This window comes from Lactuca sativa, chromosome 8, assembly GCF_002870075.4.
Source record: "Lactuca sativa cultivar Salinas chromosome 8, Lsat_Salinas_v11, whole genome shotgun sequence".
NCBI classification, from domain to species: Eukaryota; Viridiplantae; Streptophyta; class Magnoliopsida; order Asterales; family Asteraceae; genus Lactuca; species Lactuca sativa.
The window spans coordinates 119,319,838-119,328,852 of NC_056630.2; positions in this window are offsets into that span (position 1 = coordinate 119,319,838).

Sequence of the window (9,015 nt, forward strand, 5' to 3'; positions counted from 1 at the left end):
TCAGGGAACCAGTGAATCAAGGGAAATCATATTCAGTGACGATTGCAGTTTATTTATGTATGAATCAAACAATTTAATTTTTGGGAATGTAATGTTTGAACAATGTATGACATGTAAACACTACTGGTTGTAATATATTAATGCACGGTGACGAATGTTGTTATGTTTCATATATACTCAATGTTATGGTATTCAATTGAGTCACGACAGCCCCCGGACGTTTCCGCCGTCTGGTTCGGGGGTGTGACAACACTTTCTTTGGAAATTCCTAAGAAAACGGTGTTTCCGACGAAATGCCGAGAAAATCTTGTGCGTCAGTAAAACCTTCCTAAGAAATGTTTTGTAAGGGATTTCCGAGGAACATTCTGACGCATTACCTAGGAAATGGTTTTGTCGTAAGTACTGAGGGTTTTCCTAGGAAGATCATTTCCGAGTAATTTCTAAGGAAAATTATTTCCGACGGATTTCCGAGGAAGTTTATTTCCGAGGAAGTTTATTTTCGACGAATTTCCAAGGAGGTTTATTTCTGACAAATTTCCAAGGAGGTTTATTTCTGACAAATTTCCAAGGATTATTTCTGAGGGATCTCCGAGGAAATTTGTTTCTGTGGAATCTTTTAGGAAACTTTCTTGACAGCTTTTTGTGATAGTTGTTCGTGACAGAAGTTCTTAGGAACAATGCAGCTATAAAAAAATAAAAAACAAAAAAAACCAAAAAATTTAGCCTAAAATGCAGAAAAAGAACTAATACAAAAAAACTTAGTTCATTCCATATATCTAAAAGTCATACAAATGTTTACACTTTAAAACAAAAGTTTCAACAATCGTGTAAACAAAAAAGATAATATAGAAGTCTTAAAAACGTACAAACGTTTACAACAAATAACCTAAGGAGCATTTGAGGGATTGGATGGATTGTCAGGACGGTTATTAGTGTCATATCGTCTCATGAACTCGACCATTTCCTCCATTTGTTTTTCCATTTGTGCTTGTATTTTGGCCATTTCACCATTTTGTCGGGCCAATTCGGCATGAGCTTCTTCCAATTCTTGGACCTAAAAAAATGTTAAAAGAAACTTACATACATTAGTAACATAAAAAATAGTAAAAACAAAGTATATATTAACATTGATATCTATTATACCAACATATATTTCACTTATAAATGGAATGAACTTAAATTTTCTTATTCACAATAGCAACATATTTTTATTTTCTATCTGTAAGTCCCCAAAATTGCTTGTGTATCAATCAGATCCAATTGATAGTGCGGAATCCCAATCAATTGGATGATGTTAGATCAAATAGAAGAGAAGGAGAAGAAGAATAACTTGAATATAATGTATTGATGATATGATTGATGCTCCTTACAATAGATTCTCTCTCACATACACTTCTTCTCTCTAACTTTCTCTCTCTTCTTGCCTTTTCTCTTCTAACCGTACACTCCCACATGCACTCCTCTATTTATATGAGACATGGGCCACCACTAGCACACGAGTGTACAGCTGCACACGCGTGTGCGGCCGCACACACATGTGTAGCCGAACACAACCACAATATTACATATTATATTACAGAAAAATATATTTTCTTAGAAAAGCAAAGTATAAACCATATTTTTGACCCAACAATCTCCCCCTTGGTTTATAACTTTCTTTTCTAAATGACCCAACAAGCTCCCCCTAAAAAGTAGCTGGCTTTTCTTGTCAATCTTCAATAGGAGCTTTGGCTTCAGCTTTAATCTTTGATTTCTTCACAGCTTCAAGATGAACTTGATGAATCTTCATGAATGACTTCATCTCGAGCGGTTGGGATTTTCTTCAGAATTTGACATTTAACGCACATTGGGTGAGGAGGCTTGATGAATTGATTCTTGAAAGATAGCACTTTCAGCTTGAGAATCTTCAGAGAGAACAATAGAGAGAAATAATCTTCTGGATCACTTCAGCAGGTTCATAGATAGCAGCAAATTGATTGAGGAGGCTTCAATGCAATCTGTCACATAATCTTCAAGAACAGCTTCACCATGCTTCTGAGGTTGACAGATTGAATGTTGAAAGAATAATCTTCATTTCTTGCTCCTTCGAATGAAAATTCTTCGATGCTCACGGATGAAGCCTTGGCTCAGAAGATCTTCAATACAGTCTCCACGAGTCTCATCTACGCTTGAAATCACTTTTCAAGACAAAACAAAACTAAAAGAAAAAATTAGCACACAAAAGAATATTTTTGGATTTTTGATATTTTATGGAAAAATAAAAACATAAACAAAAATATTTTTGGATTTCCTGATTTTTTTGAACAAGAAATAACACTATTTTTTGGATTTTTAATTTTCTGATTTTTGTTTGATTTTTGAATTATTTTTAATTCTCCCCCTAAAATAAAAATAAAATGATATCTAACTTTAAGAATGATTTTGGATCAAAGTTTTTAGACAGCCTTTATCCGTTTGTCGGTACCTTCCTGATGGGTTTTAGCTATAAGAACACCCTATGTGCTCATACAAACCCTAATGCTTGGATCTAGGTTTCTCTATTGTACATGCAAGTTATCCAAGACTATAAACCCTAGATCTAGCATATGATGATCAATATAACATATGAATTAGGTTTTAGATCATACCTTGATTGTTATGTAGCAATAACAATCTCAAATCCTCCTTTGTAATGACTTTAGAAAGCTTAGAGTCACAAATGTCACTCCTCTAATGGTTCACAAACACCAAGAGCAAGAGGATGAATAGGAGAAGAGAAGAAACACCCAAAAACGTGTAGAAACCCTAAGGATTCAGTTGCCCACGTTTTTGGTGCCCAAGGAGTCCTTAAATAGTGAGGCTATTAGGGTTATCTAACAAGGAAACCCTAATTGGGATGCTTAATCCCTAAGCAACTCATGCACTCCTTCCTTAACAAGCCTTGGAAGATTTCTAATGGGTTTCCCCATAGAATTCGTCCAACCTTATATTATAAGGTAATCCATGGCCCAATTGCAATTATCTTATAATTACAATTCCAGTCCCTTAAGTTTAGTTAATCTCTTTTAGTCACAAACTTAATTCTTATTAATTCTTGACTAATAGTAATTAAACAATATGATTTCTCCTTTAATATATTATTCCCATAACATATTAATAAATCATATTTAATCCTTTCTCTCCATAATTCATCCTATCAAGTTGCTTTGGTGAAGGCAACCCAAGAGGACCATGCACCATCGGGTCAAGTACATACCAAAATAGTTATGGACTTAGACACTAATCCAACAGTCTCCCACTTGGATTAGTCTAATAACTATTCTGCGTATGACTTCATATCCCGATCTGCAATCGTAGTTTTCTAAAGCCGTTGTCAACTCTGATCTTATCAGATACGCGTGTCCTTTAGATAAGGGATCATATATTCCTCCATTCTAGATATCGTATAGACTGAGACATGGATCTAAATCATTCTCTCTGTCTATGTGCTGTTTCCCGATCTCAGATTTATGACGACTGACAACATACTACAATTGAACACATCAATTTAGTCCCGGCTTGGCAAGCACTTAGGTGCCATCACTAAATCATCGAGGGGCCCACATAAATCACTTTTATCCTACTTTGGATAAAAGGAACGGATAAACTTTGACTCAATGCTTGCTTGCACTCACTTACTGAATCACACACAACAATATGTTTTATAACACCAAGTTACTGGTGCGTTTACATATTATCAATGTGCAACCGACTCGTAAGATACAACTCACACATCTCGGTTTCAAGAATATAAGATGTTATCGTCTCACCAATCACTCGTGATTAAATCCATGAAGTGATCCAAGTGAGTGTGGGTTTAATCCAATGCTCAAATCATATTCATAAGCACTCATGAACGTTGCAGCAAACATTTGCTTATGTCTAATACACTTTAGACAATCCACACACCAATTCACGACAGTCTTCATTCATACCTACTCCCAACATATGAACGACTGTGGCCCGTTCGAATAATTTGACTGTTCTTGACCAATTAAATTATTCAGGAAGTCAAAACATGCAAAGTGAAACACAAGAATAATACTAATCCCATATGGCCTCAAACATTTGAGTATAAATAAAACACATTTTATTTATCACCATATCGATTACTCATTATTTGTTGTTTCGGGTAATCAACTTCTTACTTGAATTATTACCACACTTGTCCCATGCTCTTAGCATGCACACAATGCTTACCTATGGTTCTTACTTTGTGAAATAGATCAAATGAACACATTTCCAATCATACTCATTTCACAACTCCTAATCCTTTTCACAAGTGAAAGAATATCAAATTCTTGCCACTTATGGAATATGTTAGATTCTATCATTTTATGCAATGATCCTTTCGTAATATCAATGCACTAAAGTCACAATGACTATTGCCAATGAAATTACAAAGTCCTCTATCGGAGATTGTTACAAGACAATTCCATAGATGTGATGTCTCTCACTCAAAGTACATTCCTTTGAACATCCTTTTGCATAAAAGTTTCTAATCTAGACATAGACTCTCATTATCCAACTCCCAATATGGAAACATTTCCATATTTTCCATATGACAACTCATTCTTAATAGAATTTTATCTATTCATAATAATGTCGATATGGTCTATCCAATATCATACTTCCAACTACTCACAAGCGACCAATCCTTGGCGAACTTTGGATTGTCCTTTGATAGTTGTTTAATTATCTTAATCAAAACCCATTCTTGTCCTTTTCCCTCTAAATGCACTAGACATTTGGAAAATTTTAGAATGGTCAAATATTATAGCATTTGCAATCAATCCTATACCCGAAGCGTATGGGACACGATGCATAATGTCTTAGATGAAGATTTGATACTTTATCAATCTTCTGCCATAATATTTTATGTGCTACGTTCTCACAATTCGAACTATGAAGAGGAATGCCGTAATCATAATCGAAATTTAAGAACGCACTATGTATCATTGACTAATTTATTAACATCCCACAACCTAAGCCTTTAGATTTGAAATGAAGCATAATATTCTCTCCCTTAATTATAGAAAAACAACTATTCAACCCTTACAACTTTGCAAAGTATGACTCTTGTTTTTCTATAATTAATATTGCTAACTTGCAATACTTGCCTTAATAATCATACAATCATAACATTTATGCTCCCACTATCATGATGATTATTATAAACATAACACTTATGCTCCCACTAACTTTGACATGTATTCAGAAACCAGCTTAACTTCTAGAAAAACAATACTTATTGAATTTCTTAAGTTCATGTTTCTAATACTTAATGCTTTGATAATCTTTTATCAAGGCTTCTTTATACACCTTTGTCTTAGATAGCTTGTATGTGTGTCCAAACAATTCAGAGTAATTGCCAAATCTCACAATTTGAATCATGGAAAGGGATATCGTAACCATAATCGAATTCGAGATTCCAATTTTCACAATCACTATCTTCTTAAAATCTCTCTTAGTGAAAGCATTTCCTCACAGTCACTTTCATGAAGGAGGGAATCTTATGACACTTAGATTTTAATGGTGTATGTGTTCCTATCCATGTGAATTTGTTAAAACCAAAGTTTATGACAAATTCAAACTCATATGGACCAAACTCTTAATCTTGATTTCTTGCCTTATGGTAACACGGCTGCCTACCATGTCTTCCAAGTAGTTAAGCGGCTCACCCTTTCTTATCAATGTAATTTTCATTGATCAAGGTGCTTGCCTTTTATGCATGCAAATGAGAACTCATAGAACTCATATGCATAATTAACTCGATTGGAACGGCACATAAACAAGATAGTGTCTACACGATAGGTTGTAAACCTTAACTCGTGTGCTAGTTATGATCGATAAGGTTTATTCTTGATTAGTTCTTAAACTTTTCAGGACCATTAAGACTCCCACTGACTCATTTATATATAAGATTCTCTTGTCAATAAACATTTCTTGACAAACAAATATTCAAGAGTTAGTGTAGCCTTTACTAAGACAAAACACTTCACAAAATTGGTCCTAGTTGGTCTTTGTCTTATCCAAGACATCACAACTTACCAATTTCAAATGTGCAAGAATAATGAAAACCTTTTCTAAATTCTACATTTGATGAATGTTATAAACCTTATTTAGACTTGTCACTCAGGGTCATAATCTTAACTTTAAGATTTGTTTTGGAACGAAGTGTGATTGACTTTCTGATTTAATCATTTTTTCAATTGTTAATTCCTCTTCTTAGACATACAATTGTACTAAGACTCACTTAGAGTATTAATTGAGATATGGTTCTTAATCATTAAGACATATCATAAAGCATAAAAGGTACTCTCCCTTCTTCTTAGAATAGAGAAACTTTTATCTTTCTGCCTACTTGATTCTTCTTATTCGTTCTGCTATTGATTTAAACTCTTTCAATCAATTCAGAATTACACTTAATCTTGTAACTATAATCATATTTACTAAACCTTTAGTAAATCATGACGAATATCTTTGTTACTCTTGTGGTGGATTTGATCAACACACAACTTTGTGTAATCGATCTCTTAGTCCTTCACTTGACACTTGGTCAATGAATTAATCTAATTTACAAATGTGAAATTTCTCATTCATCGTGCAACCAAGTTGCATGATTCCATGTTTCTGTCCACTTGAAACTTGGGCGATGAGAAACTCTCCCTATTTGGTAAATTCTTCACATTTCCACAAACATAATTAAGAATCACATCCATTCATTGTAGAAATATACGAACATCAATTTTTCATAATGATTTCATTGCAAGGAAATAAATAAATAAATAAATGAGTCAAACCAAAATTTATTTTATTCATAAAAGCAGCGGAAAACATTTGTCCTTACAATGCAAAATCAATTGAAAAACTATGTAGTCAAAAAATAAAATTTCTAACAACTCTATCATAACTTTCTAAGCTAAAAGTCTAATCTTCAAATCCATGAGATCGAGATCCATTTCTTTGTGATTAGACTCATCTTGCTCTTCCATCAAGCTTCCTCTCTTTTCACCGTTCCTGCAAAACATTTAAATGCAATCTTATCACATTATGTATTAAGAATCAATGAATAGGAACTTAATGGAGTTAGATAGTGTATTTTACCTGAAGCATAGCCATACTCTTTGACTCTCCCATCTTCTGGGCTCTTCAGGCTCTTAGGGCAGACTTGTATCCAACGCCCTTTCTCTTGGCAGCAAACGCAGGTCGGTTCTCCTAGAACGTCCTCGGAAGCATGGTTGGTTGACTTTCCCAACAAATATGCTCCATCGCTTTGCCAAATCATTTCTGATTCAGCAGCAATGAGCATGTAAGTTAGGTCAATGAGGTTTTCGTCATGATCCATCATATAATACTTTCTTTTGAACTCATTATATCATTCAGGAAGTGACTGCAGAACCCAGTTCATAGCCAACTTATCAGGGAATGACGCACCCAACATTATCAACCTATCGATGTGTGATTTCATTCCTAGAACGTGGGCACACACGGGTTTACCATCTTCATGTTTCATTTCCAATAGGGCTTTAGTGACATTGAACCTTTCAATTCTTCGATCTTGTGGGTTAGGGAGAATAATTAGAGGAGGTGGAGGAAGTGCATCATGATTTCTTGTTCCTTGATCGAATCGTGGAATATCATCTTCATGTGGAATGCTTGTTCCACGGGTTTTGGGAAGACCATAGTTGTCGTACTTTGACATCTACAAAATGGGAGAACATAAATTCAAGTTAGTTGATTGATTGAGTCCTTAATAAATCACCCAAATGAGATATTAAGGCTAGGACCCAACACAATACACTACAACCTAGAAAAGGGATGCCGTAATCTAGTTGCAGAATATTTGAAGGTAAGTGAATGACGATTCACTAATTTCCACCATTAAAAAACAGAAAAATGAATTTTAAGTTTTAAGTCTATGAAAACTCCTAGATCCTTTGAGATTCATTGCAAATTTCAATGGCATGTTTAAATCTCGATATGCCCCTCTATTTTGTGACTGGGATGCCGAGGATCACAAAGCGGGTGTGAATAACCATGCAAATCTACATGGTGCCCTCACATGCTACAGTCACCTATTCGATGTGCCGGTAAACCACACACGCTCCACCGAACTATGACAAACATTGAGTCACCCTTTGCTACCTTTGCTTAGAACCATTTAGTGTGCCGGTAAACTACACACGCTCCACTAACGTCTTCGCAAGGACACAAAGTGTAATTTCATGGAATTGCATCAATTCACTTTTGCCTAAAGTAACTAAGATTGGGAATTTTGTAAAACATTCTAGTTACTTTTGTACTTCATTATACTTATACTGGAAGGTTTTGTCCTATCCTACCCGTTCGGCTAACGGCCCTCCACTAGTCAAGAGTGTGGTGGGTAAGAGCGGATACTTATTCAATCGCCATATTATAGGCAATTTCCTTAAACACCCCTTATAGACCAGCTTCGTGAATGAGGCCTACTAACGGTAAGACTGACTTTTACTCATACTTATATATAATGTTAGACTTTTAATGTTATATATATAGTATAGGGTGTATTTTACACTTTTAAAATACTAGGTGGTTTAATTTAAAGATTATACCTTTAACTCAATTAAATGTAAACCTAAAACTATATGGATTTATTAAATCTCTTTTAATTATACACATTAATTAATTAATAAAACCATAAGGGTATGATTTGAACTTTTCAAAATAATATTAGGGTTTTAGAATTTAACATTCCTTAATTAAACTTTTAATCAACTTTTAAATTCCAAAACTTGAGGGCAAGTTTTGAAACATTTCAAAACATTAGGGTTTAGAATTTAAATATTTCAAAATCAAATCTTTTAATCAAAAATTTAACTTCAAAAACTTGAGGGCAAGTTTTGAAACATTTCAAAACCATTAGGTTTTCAACTATTTAAATTTCAATAACAAAACTTTTGAGTTCAAATTTAAACTATAAAACCTAAAGGGGAAAAATGAAACTTTTCATAACAC